The following is a 23,064-nucleotide window of genomic DNA, read 5'->3' on the forward strand; positions in this document are numbered from 1 at the left end:
CTCCGCAATGGGTAAGGAAGAGTAAATCTGGAGTGGGACATCTACTGGGCTGTGTCTTAGTGTGACTATGCCCTGTGACCAAAGTCAATGCAAAGCTGTAATAACCCACTCCTGTCATGGTGATTAACAGCCCAGATCCTTCAGGAATAAAGTTTTTAGTCACCCCACCAGGTAAAGAACTGGCTGAGGTACTTGTTAAGGGCAAAGGAAATATAAAGTTGAGAGTAGGAGAAGGTAGTTATAAGCGTCAGTTTTAGCTGTGTGACCAACTTAGAAATAAGGGCTTTAATAGTCGTGAGTGTTTCTTTCTTATTATGTGATGAATATGTGTGTATACATCAAAGTTTTCCTCTTATCTCTCATGTAATGTAAGACGTTGTGTTCATATCATAGTATTTAGCATTGTTAATCATAACGTTCAAGTTACAGGATATCAAGGAGAGAGGTAAACATCACCCAGGGGCTTGCGATTCTCTTCCGGGGGAGGCGTCAGTGCGTTTCCGTTTGTATACAGGATAGTCGTATTAACAGGGAGATGTTGCATAATATTTGGGGATCAAGCATAACTTAAAGAGAAGGGTAAAGGTATCAATTTGACAAGGGGTGGACGTACTTATGCTGATTAGTTCATGTATCAATTTGGCTGGACCATAGTGTCCAGTTATGTGGTCAAATATTATTCTGGATGTTTCCATAAGAGTGTTTTTGGATGAGATTAATGTTTAAATAGATGGACTTCCACAAACAACAAATGCTGGAGAGGGTATGGAGAAAAGCCAAGACATGGAAGCAACCTAAATGTCCATTGACAGATGACTGGATAAAGAAGCTGTGGTATATTTACACAAAATAAAATAATAAAAAAAGAATAAAATAATGTCATTTGCAGCAATGTGGATAGACCTAGAGGTCATCATTCTAAGTGAAGTAAGCCAGAAAGAGAAAAGAAAATACCATATGCGATCACTCATATGTGGAATCTAAAAGAAAAGAAAAAGGACACTATGAACTCATCTATGAAACAGAAACAGACTCACAGACATAGTAAACGATCTTATGGTTACCAGGGAAAGCAGGTGGGAAGGGATAAATTTGGGAGTTTGAGATTTACAAATGTTAGCCACTATATATAAAAATAGATTTAAAAAAAAAAGTTCCTTCTGTATAGCACAGGAAACTATATTCAATATCTTGTAATAACTTTTAATGAAAAAGAATATGAAAATGAATGTGTATATGTATATGCATGACTGGGACATTGTGCTGTATACCAGAAGTTGACACAATGTAACTGACTGTACTTCAATAATTTTTTTTAAACAATAAATAAAGGAAATATAAATAAATAAATAAATAAATAAATAAATAAATAAATAGATGGACTTTGAGTAAAGCAGATACATAATACATAATGTGGGTGGGTCTCATCTAATCAGTTGAAGGCTTGAATAGAGCAAAAGATTGACCTTTCACTAACAAGAGGCAATTCTGCTGCAAATAGCCTTCAGACTTGAACTGACCCATTATCTCCTGCTTGTACCGCTAGCCTGATAGCCTTTGGACTTGAACTGCAGCATCATTTTTTCTCAGAGTCTCTAGCCTAGTAGCCCATCCTACAGATTCTGAATTTGCAAGCTGCCCTAACTGCATGAACCATTTCTTTAAAATAAATCCACAGACACACACACACACACACACACACACTTTTTGGGTTCTGTTTCTCTAGAGAATCCTGACTAACACAAACATCATACCTATCTGAGATGATCTCAGGAAGCTTTTTAAAGAACACATCACATACAGTAATTTTGAAAGTTGACAGACTATCACAAGGCTCTCCTGTAAGGAAATTCTTGAATAACAGGTTATTAATAGAGTCAAATTTTTTAGTTAAAGCATTTGCCTTTTTAGTTTATTTGCAACAACAAAAATAAAAAGCAAGTTACTTCGGGTCATCATAATGGAATAGATACCTACCACATTTTAGCCCCTTATTAAGTAAACTGTATATGCTAATTTCATAAATTTAGCTACTGTGGTGACATTTGATGGGTTTCCTATGATTCACATTAATGGATACTGGAAAAAAATTAATATTTTGTTGTTAACTTTTCTGGACAATTTTTTCCATATTTTCCAGTGTAAATGCTTTGTTGATTAATGTTGACAACTGTAGACACTGGACTCCTAAAATGATAAGAATAGTCCATTTGTAGAAATTTTCCAACAATGTTTTATGATTTCTGTACATAGCCAGACCAATAAAGAATGCCATTAGCCCACATTAAGAAAGCTAAATAATCAAAAGCACCAGCAATACATCTTCCAAGTCCTGATACAGAGCTTTTAGGAAAAATTCACTGCTGACATCCATCTTCATGGTGAAAGACTGGATACCTGTTCCCTATGAATTAGGAAAAATTCACTCACCACATATAGTCAACATTATACAGGAAGCTCTGGCCAGAACTAAACAAGGAAATGAAAGTAAAGGCATCTATTTTGTAAAATAATAGTTAAAGCTACCTTAATTTTCAGATATATGATAATACATTAAAAATTCTAAGAAATCTACTAAAACAATTTTAAGAACTAATAAATAAGTTCAGCAATGTAGAGTCAAAGTCAATATACAAAAAACAATTATACTTCTATACATTTGCAATGACTAATTTTAAAATGAAATTAAGAAAACAATTCAGTTTACCATATCTCCAAAAGAAGAAAATAATTAGAAATTGACTTATATTAAAAAATAATAATAATAACTTTTTTAGCTTTTAGGCTACAATAAAAAATGAATGATTTATATCCTAAAAACTAAAAATAAAATATTGTTGAAAGAAACTAAAGAAAATCAAAATAAATAAAATTACATCCCATGTTCATGGATTAGAAGGCTTAATATTGTTAAGATAATAATATTTCCCAAATTAATCTGCAGATTCAATATAATCAAAGTCACATGGACCCCAGAGTGGGTGGGTTTAGACTCTCTATTCTCAGTCACTTTGTGAGTCTGAACTGGTAGAACACAAACCCCTTCAACTTCTGAATCCCAAATTTCCTCTAAGTCCCTTTTAAGCATCTCAGCAACAAAGTGACCAGTAGGTGACTAAGGATCCCTGCAAGTAAAGCAGGTCTTAGGTCCGGGCCAAGCTCAGCTGTAGAGCCGGGGGCCGCATCCTTTAGTGTATGTCATCCCTGGGGAACAGTAGCCTGTTCACGGTTTGGATCTGGAAGACCGGTAAGCCATCTGGAGGATGGTTCCAACTTTGAACCAATCATATGGCTTTCTGACGCCCTTAAGCCTGAGCTCCTGAAATTATAATTTATAACAATCAGTACTGTTTGTTGTCATACAAGACAACCCCTCCACACACAAGAGTGCAGGCACACTGAATTAAAAGTGGTTTTAATCCTATTACTTTATAGACCCTTAAGATACTTCCCGGGAACTCAATTAGGGTGACACACATTTTGGTTTATTCACTGGGCAAATAGTAAATGAGTACTTCATATGAATCAGACTTCATTCTATATACTGGGATACAACAGGGACCAAATAAGCAAGATCTTTGCCCTCATGGTACGTATATTTTATAGTGAAAGGCAGACAAAGAAAAATGAATAAGTAAATTAATAAGTAAATGAAAATTAATATAAAAAGTTTCCATGAATTCTCATTAACAGCCATCTTCAACTCCTTTAGCTTTCTCCTTACCTAAGAATTTTATGTGAAGAAGCCTAAATAGTATTTACTTATTATGTGTCTTTTTAAATATGCCCTCATTGGTCCACAGAGAGAGCTACTTTTTTTTTTTTTTAATAGTAATGGTCCAAATGGATTCTTTCCAGAAGACTTGTCTTTACGTTGTGATTGGGTCATATAAAAATGCAAAGCAAGGTGTTGGACTCAGCTCTGTTATCAGAGCATGATCAAAAATGTGTGTATGCCTTCCAGAGTCTTCCATGTTAATAGGTGAAGGGTCACTATTAGACACCCACGTAGAGGAGCCAGGAGGCAACAACAGGGATCCGGTAAATAAAGCTACGTTCAGCAGTAATGAAAGTTTTGTGACCGTAGCAGAGGGGAAAAGTGATCCCTGCACATCTACAAGAATAGAACAAATTGCTTTAAAATAGGAACACCCTTTACCTGTGGTCATGAGGAAGCTGTTCTGTGGTGGTGCCGTTTGTTTGCGTGATCTCCTGTGTTTTGCTGTGTTCCTTTTCAGTTTTGAGTTTAGGCATTCATTTCCACAGCATGCAGGTGACTGATCTTAGGGAAGACTTGTCTGTACAGTTTTTGACGGGCCTGCAAAGATGTTCATTTGGACAAATGACTGTTGCATTCATGCCTCACCCTCCCTTTCACTCCCCACCCCCTAGAAGAGCATTTTTGCATAAGTTAAGATTAAACGCTCTTTGGTTGATTTGAATTTACATCTTCCAAACTGAAGAGGACATGACCTGAATCTCTACCACTTTTTCGCTTGGCGAATGTCAAGGCCTGTTTATGGGAGGCTATAAAAAGGTCTATTTTCTGATCTAGTAAGTTCTTTAGTCACTTCATTGTTTGGCTTTATTTTTGTCATAAGGAAGAAATGGGCTTTTTACCGTAGAGCCTGTTTCTTTTCACAAGGGAACGGAGTATTCTTCTTGAGTGAGAAGCAATCTTTGAAGGCGTGTTCTTACACATTTGGAATGATTAGCTAACTCTGGGAAAAGCTAGACTAATGTGAGGAAGTTGTTACTTCCATTGTCTTCAGCTTTAACACAATGAAAAATTCTAAAGAGGAAGCTGAGAACCTTTAGAACGAGCAAGTCTCTTGCAAATGACTTATTTCATTATATGAAAAGACCCTGAGCTTTTTGTAGACCTGGATACATGAATAATTGCAAAACTTAAATTTGAAATATATTCTACTCTTGGTAATTTCTTTATGAGTGTGTTTGAAATGGCTGGGCTGTTATCTGTTCCTGCCACATTCCTTCCCATTTCATAAGGCTCCATCCCTTAGGAGAGGAGTTTCATACCCTATTACCTTCTCTTCTAGTTGATTCCATTGTTCACAGCAGTGAAGAACATACTTAGCATCTCAGTACTGTTTCTGTTATGACTTTTGGAGGTTTGATTCTTCTTCTATGTATTTTCCACAAAAAATATATTACATGTACAGTTGAACTTCCAACAACATAGGTTTGATCTGCCCAGGTCCACTTGTACACAGATTGTTTTCAATAAATATACTGGAAAAAAATTTTTGAGATTTGTGACAATCCAAAAAAAAAAAAAACCTCACAGACAAGCTATAAATATTGAAAAACATCAAAAACCTAGGTCTGTCATGAATGCATAAAATATTGTAGACAATACTTTATCACACACTACCATAAAATATATGATGCAAATCTATTATAGCAATTTAAAATGTATCAAAACTTACACACACAAATCCTTACAGATCATATGTGGCACCATTTGGACAGGTGAGGAAAATGCAAACAAATACAAAGATACAGTATTACACTGCAACTAAGTAAAATTAACTGTAATGCATATCGTACTATTGTAATAACTTTGTAGTCACCTCCTGTTGCTATTGCAACCAGCTCCAGTGTTGGGAGTTTCTGATTAAAATGTCATGTGACACTAATCATCTCTGCACGAGCAGTTTGTCTCTATAATGAATTGTGTATGACAGCAAAAAGTGTTGTCTCGTGTTCTTGTGTATTTTTCATCGTGTCTAGTGCAATACCATAAACCTTGAATAACACCATAAGACTCATACAAAGTGCCACTAGTGATGCTAGAAGTGTCCCCAAGAAGCAAAATCGTGATGTTAGAAGGCAAAGTTCAATTGCTTGATATGTACCATAGGACAAGATCTACAGCTGTGGTTGCTTATCATTTCAAGACAAGTAAGTCCAGTGTAAGGACCACTGTAAAAAAAAAGAAAAGGAAATTTGCAAAGCTGTTGCTGCAGCTAAGTCAGTAGGCACCAAAAGCTTGCACTTTTTGAGAAACTTCTTTTTATCTCACGTTGAAAATGCAGCTTTTTGTGGGGGCAGGAATGTTATAAGAAAGGCTAGGTGTACCTATAAACTCAAATACAATTTGAGAAGTGAAGTTATTATATGACAACTTAAAGCAAAAGGAAGGGAAAGGATCTAAAGCTAGAAATTTAATGCCAGCAAAGATGGTTTTGATAATTTTGGATAGATGTCTGGATGCCATGAAGGATGTTTATTAGTAAGGAAGAGAAGGGAGCATGAGCATGAGGCTTTGAGGCAGGGAGGGATAGCCTACTCCGTGAAAATGCATTTGGGTTTACGGTCAGGACTGCCCTAATCTATAAAGCTGCTGACCCCTAAGCCTTGAAAGGAAGACATTAACAGCAGCTGCCTGTCTTTGGATTGCACGACAAGAAGACCTGGGTGAGAAGAACCCTTTCTTGGACTGGTTCCACTGATGCCTTGTCCCTTTGACTCTTAAAATTCTTGTAATATTGAGCAATATCCTTGAACCTCATGAGTTAACCAACAGAAGTGTTGACAGGGGTCTACTTGGCCCCAAACACAATGTCTCTAATTCACGCTCTAGATCAAAAGGCCATAAGGACCTTGACGGCCCTTTAAGCACAGTATTATTCCATGGAAAGGATCATCAACTTTACGGAAGGGACCCCCGGTAAAGAGAACATGATAAATATCTGGAGACACTGCACGCACACACACACAGATATACATATAATAAGATTTCTAATACACACACCAGTATTTTAACCATGGCTATCTTTGTGTAAGTTACAGCAATGTGATAATTTACTCTTTACTAATTTTATGATTTCAGGCAGCAAATATATATTATTTTATAATTCAAAACAATAAAGTTTTACATATTCAATTGTTATTGAAGGAATGACCTCAAGTGGTCTTCTGTATCATTTTACTACACTATTTAATATCCTATAAAAGCTATTTAAGGGCTCAAAAAGGAAGTCCAAATTGCTAGTGGTGTTCAAAAGTCTAATCTGAACTGTCCAATTTATCCAGCCTTTTTGTCACAGTATATTTTGTTCAATGTTGGATTGGATCTTCCTTTTATTTATTTTCCTAAAGACACCCACTTTGGGATCAGCTAGTCCCAACCTCCAAATGACCTTGATGAAAGTTGCCCACCTGGTAAAACATAATTCAATAAACTAATTCTATCTGCATTTTTAATTGAGAATGTTACTTAAAGGATTATCTCATTTAGCTTCATTGGCAAGTTTTTCTACAGAAGCTTAACTCTAATATTTTCAATATTTTTTTCTGTAATTCTTCCAGTGGTTAATCAATTGAGGATAATGCAGTGCAATTTAGCAAGTCATTCATTTAGTCAATTCATATTAATTTTTTCAATGTTAATAAGTTACAGGCACTAAACTGTTTTTTTCTTAAGGAGTTTACGTGAAAAGTCCCATGAAAATAGGGCAGAGGAAAGAAGGAAGGAAAGGAGGAAGGAAGGAAGAAAAGAAGGGACAGTCAGAAAAGGTTTGTTCCCAAATGACTCAGCCCTCTGCTTTGGGACCTCCAGGACTGCAGTACAGAGCTAGTAGAAGTCCTTCAGGTCATGACAGTGCTGGGGAGCTGCAGGTGCAGAGATTGGAGCCAGTCCATCATTTGAAGGAGCGGAGTAGATTTTGAACAATGCTAGCAATTTAGACTTCATTTGCAAGCCTTTAAATAGCTTTTATCAGATATTAAATAGTACAGCAAATTGATACAGAAAGCCACTTGAGGTCATTCCTTTAATAAAAATTGAACATGTAAAACTGTATTATTTTGAACCATAAGATAATATCTATTTGCTGCCAGAAATCATAAAATTAGCAGAGAGTAAGTTATCACATTGCTGAGCAGAGAGGGGACCGCGTGAGTTCCTATCTGGGCCATTGTAAGTTCAGCGGAGGGCAGGGCCCAGCACCAGCAGAGGAAGGCTAACTGAGGTTTTCCAACCAGCAACTATTACAAAAACTACAGGGATGAGATGGTGATGAGAAAACAGAGATCAATAATATTTGGAGGGAGAGCAGTGCTTGGGGGCATTTTGTTTTAACTCACCCAAATAGATGGCTCATTTTAACGCCTCGTTAGCATCTTTGATATCCAGCTAAGACAAGGCAAAGGCCTGAACCTTAAAGCAAGAACCACACCTTGAATGCACACATCACTCTTCACCAAAATCATATGTATATGACTTCCCCCTCTCCCCGCCACCGCCACCCCGGCCTCTTTGGGGCAGATTCTCAGAGCTGTCTGAGAGGCTGTCTCCCAGGCTATAGACTTGAATTCCCCCAATAAAACTGAACTCACAGCTTTCACAATGTGTATGTGTGTGGCTTTCCTCTGAAAGCAAAGCCTGTAAAAGTGCGACTCTGCCTCTTAAGAGTGCCTCATTATCACCTTAGAACACTGTTGGCCTCCAACAATTTGTCCAAATTACTGTTTTAAGTTTTCTACCAGTTTATGATTCCGGAAGATTTTGCTCCATGTAATCAGTTCTCATCTGTGACTCTTTGGTTTCTCTCCAGACTTCAGGATGACAGTTTTCCCTGAAAACTCAGTTCTCGAATGTATAAAGGAGAGAAAAATTTTCCTCTACCCTTCTGGGCTCTTGACTGAGACCCCCTGTAATAAAGGACAGATTAGTAAAGGAAAAGAAAAACACAGGAATTTATTAAAATATATACATCAGTGGCTCCCTGAGATGGCAGAAGCCAGATTAAATACTATCTTCATATCTTAAATACCACCTTGAATACCATCTTTGTCTAAAGACAAAAGAAGGATGTTGGGGGCAGGCAGGGGGTCAATTCAGTAGGTAAGAGGAGGAAATGTTTGGTAAACAAAGGTTGCCATAGCAACCAGGGAAGTCTCAGGTTACAAAGTTATCTCTGGCAATACCTCTCTTCCCAGTACAGGTCCGTTTCTAATGTAAATTGCCTTAATGAATGTAGATTTCCTTTACAAAAAGGTAACTTACGCTTTCTTTTTAGAACTTCCCCTGTGTCTTCAGTTTCTCAAAAATACTCACTTTGAAGTAATCCTTATGCCAAAAAGGCATACCCTGAGGTGTCACAATCTTCTCTCTTTCAAATATATCCTAGAAAAATTGTTTTTTCTGTCCAGGCTTATGTCAGAGTTGAAACTGAACTATTGTAAATTATTTTTTAAATTTCATTTTTCAACTGACTGTGAGTCATATATAGAAATGTGATTGATTTTTAAATTGACCCTTATATTCTGCAACCTTGCTAAATTTGTTCTAATACTTTTTATCTGTTAAAACCACTGAATTTTCTATGTATACAAACATATCTTCTGAAAGAAACGAGTTTTGCTTGTTCTTCGAGTATACAACTTAATGGTTCTAAAACTGGTGCTTGGGGAAAGAGAAGTTTAGGAGAAATCAGAGGTAACAATACTGAATTTAAACTGAGATTTTGAGAGTCTTATAAAGGGACAGAAATTGGAGGACAGATTCTCTCAGGCTTTGAGTTCTCTCCCTGAAGTTCTAGACCTGTTTTCCTAAAAATACCATTTTATTCTTAACTGCAGACTGTGGCGTGATTATCTGTCCCCACTTTGGCTGTTACAAACAAAAGCAAATCTTTATAATATTTTTCAGTTTCTTTAATTATTCATGCATTATCATTCACAGTGGTATTTGGTTAACAATAACCTGTGTCAAATCACACAACTAAAACAATTTTGTGATGTGTTTGATGCCCAGCATTCAAGGGAAAACATACCATTGACTGGGGAAATACAGTGCCTCACTCACAGTGGTGCATTCTTCCTGAGGGATTTTGGGCAGGAGCGAGTTTTACAGAGAAGGGGCAACACAGGGCATGATTGACTGGGGTTGTAAATCTGACCTTCTAATAGAAAGGTCAAGGAACAGAGAAGTATGGAGCCCAGAATCGGCTTGGCATTTGGGGATCGGATGACTGTATAAACTGTGTTTCCGGTCAGATGGAGCATTTAACAGGAATACGGAAGTTTGGTTTGCTGATGTGCCAGTTGGGGCAAGAGTGGCTCCGCGTGGACATAAAAATTCATTTCAACACCAGGAGTGTAAAAACATAAAATCTAATGCAGAAATTAAAGAAAAAAACTGGTAACAATGGACATAGGCTGTAGGAGATGAATACTGGGCTTACAAGAAATGGACTTTCATATATCTGATTAATTTGTTTATTAAATAAGGTGACAATATAGATAATCTCATCAGAAACTTGGGCACTATATAAAAATTCAAAAGTATATTTAAGAACTACAAAAATACAGTAATTGAAAATAAGGTCTTACCTGAGGGTTCAGACAGCAGATTTGGCAGTGTGAAATAGAGGAGAACTTTACTTGCATACAAATCAAAGTAATGATATTCAGATTGAAACACTGTAGAAAATAAAAGAATAAAACTGCAGAAAGGAATATATATTTAAGATATGGTAAAGGGACCTAATGTGTCTGTAACACAGGTATGTTTCTTGCCCCCAAACTCTTTAAACTCCAAGTTTATGACAATCGTCACCAATGGTTTCTCTTGGAACCATACTTTAAAGTCATACAAGTCAAAATTTTCCAAAATTGATGCCAGACATCCAGGCAAAGAAACAAAAATTTCTATAGCTACATTAACGCAATCTTATCAGAAACTGTTTAAAAACCTTAAAAGATGATTAGAAAGAAAGAAAGAAAAACAGAGAAGACTTCAAAAAAAAAGCACCAATATGCAGGCAGCTGGCTTCTCAAAAGAAACAATGGAAGATATAAACAAAGAAATTTAATTAATATTCTTCTTCTAAATAATCCAGGGGAAAAGCAATATAGAAATCAAAAACTATTTATAAAGGAATGGTGATAAATATCCAAAAAAAAAAAACCCAAATTATATCTCAGAGTACATTACATCAGGTTTAGAAAAATATGTGTAGTGTTAAAACTCTGGTGATAGGGGCCAAGGAATGTTTTTCACAAGCACCCTATGAGATATTACTTCTATACCCCAAAGATTTAGAACCCACGAATTTTGTGATCTAATCAAGAATAAACTGGACTTCTTTGCTTGAAAAATTAGAGGATGGGTAAGTCTTAGGTGATTGAACTTAGACCTCCTCTCTCCTTACCTAGATGACGACACATTTATTTTAGCTCATTAAAAGATTTTCCCCTTTCATATCTCTTTAACAAAGGTTATTAAGATACTTATTTTTTATACTTATTTATTTATTTATACTTATTTATTATTTAACTGTACTGTGTGCTTGTCATTTTTCCCCCTTATTATTCCATAATGCTTTTAAATGGCTACGGAGAACAGTTATAGTAAATTCCTCCTTCTATTGCAAATTATTTTTGAAACTTGCTTAAGTACTGTCATGTGTGGATTTATGGATTTCTAAGTCATCTGTGGTTCCTGTTAAACTCAAGATAGATTTGACCATATCCGATTGTTAAAGTGTTTCAAAGAGCAAATTGCTTTATGTATTTTGCAACAGGATATCTTCATGATTTGTCAAACAGCTTAAGAGTTTTGTTATTTTTATAACATCTGCATTTGGTTATTATGTCACTCATTTTGTTTTCAATCAATCTGTTCATAATAAAATTGGAAGATATTTTGTATTTATCATATATTTGGGGAGGGTATGTAATTTTCCTCTGTAAATATACCAAGAACATACACACACATGCACACAATCAGAGGTATACACTTATTCCTTGGAATATTCTCCTATAAACACATTTAGAATAAAAACGTAGGAGTTCTTAATGTCAAGTACCCTAGCAGGGCATGCACTTTTCTCTTTGAGGACCGATAACACTGCCCTTTACTATACACTTTAAAACGCATTTTTGATAATACTTTCCACTTGCTCTCCATTGCAATTCTTTAAGTTTTACACAATTATCCACATTTTTCAGGTTCAAAAACCTGAGATAGTGAGATGATGAGCAACTTTCCTAGAATCACAAAGCCAATCATTGACAGTTGCATTAAAAAAAAAATAACACTAATTGTTCTATTTGAGAAAAAAATGTTTGAGTTAGAAAAAGAATTTGCAAGAATACTACAGAGTTCTTGTGCACCTCACCCCCAGTTTTCCTTTTGTTAACAATGCCTTAGTGCATTTGTCACAGCTAATAAGTCAATAATAATACATTATTGTTCACCAAAGCTCATATTTTTGTTACTTTGTTAATTTTTACCTTGTGTTCTTTTTTTATGCCCTAATCCAGCCTATATTCCTGCCATTAGGTTACTTTATTTAGACTTGCATCAGTTTCTCAAATCTCCCTCCCTCTCCACTTTTTTTTTTTTTTTTTTTGGAGGGGGAAGTGATCTTTATAGGTTTGAGAATATTGATCAGGCATTTTGTAGAATATCCATCACTGGGATGTCTCTGCTATTTTTCTCATGGTTACTGGGGTATTGGTTATTGGGAGGGAGATGACAGACATACCAGTCTCATCACATCACATCACATCATCGGGGGACAAACACACAAGTTTTACGCTCAGTGTGCGTTCATACCGATGTCTCCAACTTTCATCGAGGATGCATGCTTCCTTCTAGCCTTTCCTCCTTGCTTATAACTAAGCTCCCAATCCAACAGGGAGAAATCTGCCTCCCACCATCCACCATCCATTTGCATATCTGTCCAGCCCTACTCTACATGGGCATCATGTTCAGAATTGTTAACCTCCACCTCCATAGGAAATCATTTTTCTAACCAGAGTGCTTATACAGAGTTCTCATCTCTAGTCCTACAGTGTCCACTTCTTCCAAAGTTACCTAGGTTAGTCCCTTTTCTCTTACCCTCTTTAGGAAGGTACACCTCACATTTAGAATAGTTTGTCTTTTTTCCACAGTCTGCATTACATCCTAGGACCCTCCAATCCCATATTGAATTTAATTTAAACTTTCACATATTATGGTCCACTCTTCTCTATGAAATTCTCCTTATTTAGAGAAATGCATAGCGTCCTATATCTGCTGCTATAGTATCATAAAAAATTCTTTCACAACCCTAAAAATTACCTTGCATCTCACTTATTTAACCATCCCCAAATTGCAAATATTTTCTCCCAGTGAATAGGATGTCTTTTCATTCTCCTAACAGCATCTTTTGTTTAAAAAAAATTTAATTTTAAAAAAGGCCAGCTTATGAAATTTTTTTCATAGATTTGCTTTTAGTTTTTTGGGTTTTTTTTCCTCTAATTTTCTTTCAGGGGGAGGTAGTTAGGTTGATTTATTTATTTGTTTTGACAGATGTGTTGGGGATTGAACCAGGACCTCATGCACGCTATGCACATGCTCCACTAATGGGCTATACCCTTCTCCTCTGCTTTCAGTTTTATAATTAAAAGTTTATTAGCAAGTCAGAAGTAATACAGGTTTTCACCTATATTTTCCTACAGAAATTCTATAGCTTTCAATTTAGCATTTAGCCCTGGGATGCCTTTTTAGTTATTTTTTGTATGAACCAGGAGGTCTGCGTCTGATTCCGTTCTGTTGCAGATGGGCATACACTTGTTCTAGCAGCATTTGTGGAGAGGACAATGGTTCTTCCGATGAACTGCAATTGTGCCTCTATAAAAAAAGGACTTGATTATATTTGTGTGGGTTGACTTCTGGGTCCTCTCTTCCGTTCTGTTCATCAGAGTGTCTGAATTTGTGTCAATACCCATGCCACCTTAATTGTAGTGATATTCTAGTAAGTTCTAAAATCAGGCAACAGGAGCACTCTAAGTTTGACCTTTTATTTCAGAATTGTTTTGGCTATGCTGGGTCCTATCTCTTTCCATATCAGCTTTAGAATAACTTTGCCAGTATCTACAGAAAAACTTGCTGGGGTTTTAATAAGGATAATGCTGAATCTTTAGCTAGAATTAGGAAGAATTAGCACATTAATGAAATTGTCTTTCAATCCATGAACATGGACTATTTCTCTATTTATTTATATCTTCTTTGATTGTTTCCTTTAGTGTTTTATCTTTTTCTGCATGTATATCCTGTACACGTTTTGTTAGATTTATATGTAATTATTAATTTTTTGTGTGTGGCATTAGTTCTTTTTTTTTTAACTTTAAATTCCAGGTTATTATCTAGGAAAGCAACTGACTTTTGTATATTGAACTTGTGTCCTAAGACTTTTCTGTATTCTCTTATTATTTCTAGGGTTCATTTATGTTCTTAAAAATGGATATTTGAGGATCTTCTAGATATATATTTTATGCCCTTTGCAAATAGAATTTTACTTCTTCCTTTTCAATCTCTACCCCTTTTATTTTTTTTTATTGCTTACTTTTCTTATTGCACCAGCTAAGACTTGCAGCAAAATGCTGAATGTGAGTGGTTAGCGGGGATATGTTTGCCTTGTTCCCCTTTGTATCTAGAAAGTGTTCAGCCTCTCACAACTAAGTGTGATGTTAGGCAATGTTTTCTTGCAAATACTCTTTGTTATATTAAGGAAGTTCTCTTCTATTATTAATTTTCTTAACAATTTTTTGATGAATGAATGGTGATTTTTGTTAGATGCTTTTATACATTTATCGATATGATCATCTGGTTTTTCTTTAATTTTTTATGCCGATGTAATTTATGTATTGATAACATGTAACTGTTTATATATAAAATTTAATTTTTTTAGTATATTCAGTATGTGTATAGAAAACGTCAATATTCTAATTCGAAAACATGTTTTACCCTCAAAAGAAATCCTTTACCCACTAGTAATTACCCTCCATTTCTCTAGTCAATGGTAACCACCAATATATATTCTGTTTCTATGGGTTTGCGTTTCTTTTAAGTGGAATCATGTAGTGTGTTGTCTTATGTCTTGCTTCTATTACTTACCTTAAAATTTTCAAGTTTCATCCATGAACTTTCCCTTGTTACATATATTTTGAGAGGCGTCTTTATACTAATCAGTTTAACAAATCTATGTTCATTCTGGCTACGAGAAATGTAATAACTAAAAAATGCTATACATCATTATTAGTTCCTGAGCTCTTGCAATATTGCCGATAAGTCACGGGACCTTCTGGGAAAGCTAAATCATATAACTGATATGTCAGAAGAGTAGGGCAAACATTTTCTTAAAGCAGAACCAAAGTAAAAGAATAAATACATTTAGTTTTCACATAGTGTTCCCTACCAGGTTTGCTGTACACTTTGTGCATTGATATAAATATCTAAATAAGTAAATAAGTTGTCATAATTTTATAAAAAGTTTGATGTTTTAAATATTAGATATACAGTAAGAGGTTAAGTCTCTAAATTCTCATGTTCCAAACGAAAAAATTAAGTAAGTCAAAGGAATCTTCACCTAGAGATTAGGTTTGTAGTCATATTTATTAATAAAATATGCCAACATATGTTTCTATATGACAAGTTTGAAATCATTCTCATGGATTAAATAAATTAATTTTAGTTGATTCCTTATATGTTCTGAGTACAACTCAATTACTTAAAGCAAAAAGCAAAACTTTTGCATTTTTGTTTATATCTTAAATTCCCTATCATTAAAGTTGATGATCTCAACAGAATGGATTGTGATGTCAACTAATTTCAGTACGTTCACCTGCAAAGTCCTTTCATACTGGTCTCACAGCATACAATGAACCAGAGGGCTTCACCCCCAGATTCCAAAATTCTCTGAGCCTGAAATCTCTAACAGGCTCTACTTGATTCTACCTTTACCACACCATTTAAACCAACCTAGAAAAGTAAACAATAGCTCCAAAATCACCAGATCCAAAAGCTTTTTCTTGGTGGGTGCCTTGCAGAATGTCTCAGAAATACTCAATACAGTCAATTACACTCCTCCTCTTAAAACATGTTTGTTTTTGCTCCTAATTGCAGGAGACAGACCCTCTCTCTAACCCTTCTGCTCCACTGGATAGTATTTCTTTGTTTCATTCAATCCTTTTCTTTTCAAAATTAATTTTTAAGGATACATATATAACAATATAATAACAGATTTTCATTTATAAGAATTGCTGATTTACATCTATATTTAAATATGGGAGAAAATTTGGGAGAAAACTACTCTCTCAAAATATTACCTTTTGCTCATGTCTTTTCCTTACTGTTTTAATTATTACAAACATTCAAATCAAGTGAACTATTAGCATATAAAATATGTATATACCTGTATATGTGTATGTATACATATAACCAAAACAGAAGTGTTTAATTTTCACAAATTGGCATTCCTCTGTAAGTAGTATTTAGTTAAAGAAACTAAATATTGCTCAGTTAAAGAATATTGCTTAGTTAAAGAAACTAAATATTTGAAAAGCTTTTTTCAAACTCTTACTGTCTTATAAATGTAACTGGTTATAAACATGACACTATTTTTATGACCATAAATAAGTTTTGCCTGTTTTTGACTTTCATATAAATAGAATCATAAGGTACAAACTTTGGGGTTGGAAGAGTGTGTTACTTCTGTCATTAAGCATGATGTGTGTGAGATTCATTTATGCTGCTGAATGTAGAAATCATTTATTCATTATTGTTATATAGTATTTTAGTGTATGAATATATTTCAATATATCTGTTGGTGAACATTCAAATTTTGTCTTTCATGAATGGTGCTATTATACACATAATTTTACATTTTGGGGGAGACCACTTAATCTGTGTATTTCTGATGTATATATATATGAAAATTAAAAATTGATTTGTCTATTTTATTGTAGTAAATGCTATACAATAATTTTCCAGAGTGGTTGTACAAATTTATACTGTCAACATTGCATAAGAATTTTTGTTTTTTCGTATCTTTCCCAACATGTGCCATTTCTAGTCTCCTTAATTTTAGTTGTGCTGGTACATACAAAGTGGTTTTTCGGTAAGATTTAATTTTTCAGATTACTACTAATAAATGAGGGTGAAAAGTCTTCTCATATGTTTTCTGGCCATTTAGATCTTTTGGGGGACTTATGTATAAGAATTGCTCCTTTTTCTACCAGATTGTGTCTCCCTTGTACAGATTTTTCAAGCACACAGTTAAGTGTTTAGGAGTGGGTGTTAATTTTTCTCCATTTTCTGTAAGCAGCTTTGTGAGGTTAATTTTCTTTCTTACTTAAAGTTTTGTCTCAGTTTATCAATGATATTAGCAAGGCCTAGAATTACTTGTTGAAGCTTCTTAATTATGTATTTGAGTTTTAATAGCTATTTGATTTCTTTAATGACTATACAAGTTTTCTGTATCTTCTTGCATTATGAGTGAAAAATTTGGCTTTATCTGAATTCATCATTTTATTTAAAATGTCATTGCCATATTGTTCATAATGCCTTTTTAGTTTTCAATAGCTATACTTTCTGCACTTATTTCTATGTTTGATTTCCTACACTGGGTATTTCTGCCTAATCACTTTTTTCCTCATCTGGTCACATTAAAGTGTTATTAATTTGGTCTTTATTTCCTAAAGAACCAACTTTTTGTTATACTGTGTACTATATATTTAGTTTTCTACTTTGCTAATTTCTCCTTTTGCCTTTATTAGCATCCACTCATGATTTAAAAAATCAACTTACTATTAATTTTCCATGTTGCATAATAGATATCTCAATCATTGATCTTGTAAATTCCTTATTTCTAATATATACTATATATATATATATATAGTATATGTAATATACTATATATACAATATACTATATATATAATATAAATAGTATATATAATATATATATACTATATATATTAGAAATAAGGAATTTATTTATATTTATAAATATAAATATAATTTATTTATATTATATATATAGGTGTTGATATATCTATATTTATATAGAAATAAGGATTTATATGTATATCATATATATATATACTATATATATAATATATATAGTATATATAACATATATACTATATATATTAGAAATAAGGAATTTATTTATATTTATAAATATAAATATAATTTATAGTATATATAATATACTATATATATAAATATATATAGTATATATAATAAATATATATAGTATATATAATATATATAGTATATATATAGTATATATAATATACTATATATATTATATATACTATATATAGTATATTATATATACTATATATATACTATATATATTATATATATAGTATATTATATATATATACTATATATATATATACTATATATATTAGAAATAAGGAATTTATTTATATTTGTAAATATAAATATAATTTATTTATATTATATATAGGTGTAGATATATCTATATTTATATAGAAATAAGGATTTATATATATATCATTTATCTAATACATATTATACTTATATCATAAGAGTTCCCGACTGAGTAAGCCTTGCTGGGCTGTGGAATCTGCCTTTTAACTAAGTATCCCCAGGACTTTACCACGGTTCCTATTCTGACATTCTGTCATAAAAATCTAGGCATACACACATGTATTTACAGAACATGCAGTATAGCAAAGGCAGAGCAACAATTTCACTCTTCCTAAGACTGGCTTTCTCACTTAGAAGTAAGGGCTTCTAGGAATCCAAGGGCATTGCTCTACCAAAGCTTGGCAGACCCAAGCTAGTCCTGAAAAAACCAAATGAGAAAAGGCCTGTACAGACAAGAAGTATTTATGGGAGTTTCTGAGTCATTAGAATGGAACAAGACTCAAATTCATAAAAAGAAGTGTGCATATATAAATTGTCTGAGACAGGTGACCAGTAAGAGTATTATCAGCCTAGACTAAAACAGACTGAAAACGTTCAGAATGTGACAGATTCTCCAGGGTCTCAACATTATTCTGGCAGGAAGTGGGCAGAGAAAGCTGCACAAAGGGAGGGTTTGTGTGCAATTAATTTGGATGCAAAATAGCCCCCGATTCAAGACAGGCTAACTATGCTAATGTCCTTTGTTCTGATTTGAATAGTGCTCTTTGCATGTCCTCCTACATATAAATCTACAATTTTTCTTAAAAATATTTAAACCTCAGGCATCTGTTGCAGATTTCTTCAGATCTCCAGATGCACATGGTGCCCCTTCTGCCGTGTTCCCCCTCCATTCAGTGCATAGCATTGTGTTAGCTGACAGTGGGTCCCAAGATTATCCCAAGAATCTGTGAATGTTACCTTACTTGGAAAAAGGGTTTTTGCAGATGTAATTAAATTAAGGATATTGAGATAAGGAGACCACTTTGGACAATCTGCGTGGATCCTCAATACCATTATAAATGTCATCATAAAAGAATCACAGAGGCAGATTCTACAGACAGAAGGGCAAGAAGCACCCAGAAGACAGAGGTGGAGAAGTGAGTGATGAAGCCGCAAACCAAGGAAGCCAAGGCAGGTCAACAGCTACTAGAAACAGGAAGACGTGAGGAATGGCTTCTGGATTTCCTCCCAGATTCGGTGCCCAGATAGCATAGCCTTTATTTTGAACTTCCAGATTCAAAAAATGTGACAAAACAAATTTCTATTTCTTTAAGTCACTAAGTTTGTGGTACTTTTAAAAATAGCAGCCAAAGGAAACCAATACATCACTCTCCAAATAGGTGTTTCAGGTAATTAGTTATTTGTATCTCTCATAACTCAAAACAAGATTCAAGCAGAAAATTCTCTGATTATTTTATTCTAGTGTTTCAACAGATCCGAGCTTTAAAAATTTACCAAAGGAAAATCTGTTCGAGTAATTAAATATTTTAACATGACAGATTGCAAACTTTCCTGTAAATATATCTTATTTGTCCTTGCTCAAATTTCAAACTATTTTTGCCAGTGAGTACAGAGCGCTGTATCTGAAAATAAGAATCCGATAATGACTCATTATCTGAATGTATACTTTGTCTATTTTAAGCTTATCTGGATCCTGAGGAATAGCTCTCATTTTCACTCAAGTCCTATGCTGATTTTAAAGAAGTAGTATTTTAACAACGGACCATTTAACAAAAATCACTTATGAATTAACATCTGCATAATTTTCAATTCAGCAAATATTTTTAAGAAACCAGTGATACACATATGAATGACATAAATTTATTGCCATCAAAGAGCAAATAGTCTTGCAGAGGAAATACAAATAAACAGCCAAATTAAGCTTCCTTTATAATACTGTGAATACATCTATAAATGTATAAGTACATTTATAACATTATAAAAGCCATTGTAAATGTAACCACAAGTTGCTAAAGAGAAGAAGAAGCAAAGGGCCTTATTTTGATTGGAAGCCAGAAAATAAGGCTTGAAGATATCTTCCCAGATGATATGAAACCCATTTTCAGTTTTGACGGATTAGTAAAATGTGGACAGGTCCTGGAAGAGAAGCCATGAAGAAGTATTTGCTAAGCAAAGCAATGCATGTGAAGCTTCAAAGATCAGAGGAAGCATGGAAAACTCTGAACATACAACCAGCCCTCTTGGTACAAAGAGAATGAATTGGTGAAATAAGAATGGAAGGGCTTCTCCTACTGGGCAGGAGTCTTCCCACAAGCTCTCTTCTTTGGGTTTTGTATGTTTTTCAATGAGACCACCTCCAGAACATGTTTAGACAACAAGGAACATCCTTTTGGAATAACCTTGTTCCTGGAGAATGTAGTTACAAATAATCGTTATTTATTTATTTATTCATTTTTAAAACAAAGATGACCTTGGGTTTTTGGCAATGACTTTTTATTTTTAATTTCTGGAGGTGTGGGAGGTAATTTGGTTTATTTATTTATTTCTAGAGGAGGCCCTGGGGATGGAACCCAGGACCTCATGCATGTTAAGCATGTGCTCTACCACTTGAGCTATACCATCCCTTGCAAATAATCATTATTTAAAGAGGTAATACTATATTCCTTTTTTTCTCTCTTACTGTGAAAATATAACACTAAACACTGATGTCAATGAAAGTTTTATTGAATTATGGATTATCTGAGTCATTAAGCAGTGCATGGCTTAGCGATGGCCAGTCACTAGAACCACTTTCATATGAATTTATGAAAGAGATTAATGAAAGTGATGGGTAGAGTCAATCAATTTCACAACCTAAATGGCAAGATTTCTTGGAAAAAAATCAAAACAAGTCATTGTTTCTGGAAATCACAGCTCATAAGAAAAGTCAAATGCAATGGGAAAAAAAAAAGACCAAACAAATGTAAAAGCAACTTAATATTATTAATTGATTTGTTGTCAAGAACTGGGTTAGAGAACAGTATGCTGAAAAAACTATTAAAAAAGTAAATATAATTTAATATCTCACCTCTGCAAATACAGGGACACCTTGTTTTATTGTGCTTCCCTTTATTTCACTTTGCAGACAGTGCATATTTTGCAAACTGAAGGTTTGTGGCCAGCCTGAGTTCAGTAAATCCATAGGGACCTTTTTCCCAATAGCATTTGCTCATTTTCTCCTGTGTCATTTTTTTTTTTTTTTGGTAATTCTCACACTATTTCAAATTTTTATTATTATCATAGTTTTCTGGTGATCTGAAGTGCCACAAACTGTACCCACGTAAGATGGCAAACTTAATAGATAAATTTGGTGTGAGTTCTGACAGCTCCACCAACCAGCCATTCCTGTGCCCCCTTCTAGCTCCCTCTCCTTGGGCCTCTCTATTCCCTGCAGCACAACAATATCAAAACAAGGCCAAGTGATAATCCTACAATGGCCTCTAAGTGTTGAAGTAAAAAGAAGTGTTGCACATTTCTCAAATTTAAATCAAAAGCTAGACATGATTAAGTTGAGTGAGTAAGGCACATCAAAAGCTGAGACAGGCCAGAAGTGTGGTCTCTTGCGTCAGAGAGTTAGTCAAGTTGTGAATGCAAAGGAGAAGTTCTGGAAGAAATTTAAAAGTGCTACTCAACTGAACACACAAATGATCAGAGAGTAAAACAGCCCTATTGCTGATATGGAGAAAGATTTAGTGTCTGCATAGAAGCTCATACTGGCCATAACATTCCTTTAAGCCAAAGCATAGTCCTGAGTAAGACCCTAACTCTCTTCGATTCCATGAAGGCTTAAGTTGGCTTACGGACAATGCACCTGGTGACCAAGAGCTCTGATGGAGATGGACAGTGAGATTAATGTTGTTTCATGCCTGCTAACACAATACAAATTCTGCAGTCACTAGGTGAAGGGGTAGTTTTGACTTTCAAAAGTCTTATTATTTAAGAAATAAATTTGATAATGTGGTATTTAATAATGCCATACATAGTGATTCCTCTGATGTATCTACACAAAGTAAATGAAAATTCTCTGGAAAGATTTCACCATTCTAGATGGTATTATGGACATTCATGATTCACAGGGAGAGGTCAAAATATCAACATTAACAGGAGTTTGGAAGACGTGGATTCCAACACTCATGGATGATATTGAGGGGTCTAGACTGCAGTGGAGGGAGTAACTGCAGGTGTGGTGGAAATATCAAGACAACTAGAATTAGAAGGGGAGCCTAAAGATGTGACTGAATTGCTGTGATCATGACGAAACTTTAATGAATGAAAAGTTGCTTCTCACGGATGAGCAAAGAAAGTGGTTTGCTGAGATGGAATCTACTCCTGGTGAAGATGCTGTGAAGACCGTTGCAATGACAACAAAGGATTTAGAATATGACATAAACTTAACTGATCAAGCAGCAGCAGAGCTTGAAAGAGTTGACTCTGATTTTGAAGAAGTCCTACTGTGGGTAAAATGCTATCAAACACCATTAGATAATACAGAGAAATCATTTCTGAAAGGAAGAGTCAATCAATGTGGCAGATTTTATTGCCTTATTTTAAGAAATCGGCACAGTCACCCCAACCTTCAGCAAACACCACCATGATCAGCCAGCAGCCACCAACATCCAAGCAAGACCCTTCACCAGCAAAAAGGTTATGACTCTCTGAAGGCTCAGGTGACAGTTAGCATATTTTAGCAATAAAGTATTTTTTTAATTAAGGTATATACATTGTTTTTGTAGACATAATGCAATTGCACATTTAATAGACTGCTCTATAGGTTAATCATAAATTGTATGTGCACTGGGAAACCAAAAAAATAATCTTGCTTTA

General features: G+C 34.4%; 1 long non-coding RNA gene across 5 annotated transcripts in view; it reads right to left on the bottom strand.

The window, feature by feature from the left end:
- Window positions 1-10,538, bottom strand: part of LOC140696559 (uncharacterized) — a 34,488-nt gene extending 23,950 nt beyond the window's left edge. For 2 of the 5 annotated variants that reach the window (XR_012073025.1, XR_012073026.1), the window contains exons 1-4: window positions 10,363-10,538; window positions 8,512-8,679; window positions 5,049-5,253; window positions 4,160-4,318 (exon numbers count right to left, since the gene is read on the bottom strand). This is a non-coding gene — a long non-coding RNA (uncharacterized lncRNA). Of the gene's footprint in view, window positions 1-4,159; window positions 4,319-5,048; window positions 5,254-8,112; window positions 8,186-8,454; window positions 8,680-8,804; window positions 8,881-10,362 lie in introns of those variants that run through there. The other 3 variants (XR_012073028.1, XR_012073027.1, XR_012073029.1) reach the window with 3 other exon arrangements.
- Between the last annotated feature and the right edge of the window lie 12,526 nt (window positions 10,539-23,064).

Source organism: Vicugna pacos, chromosome 5, assembly GCF_048564905.1.
Source record: "Vicugna pacos chromosome 5, VicPac4, whole genome shotgun sequence".
NCBI classification, from domain to species: domain Eukaryota; kingdom Metazoa; phylum Chordata; class Mammalia; order Artiodactyla; family Camelidae; genus Vicugna; species Vicugna pacos.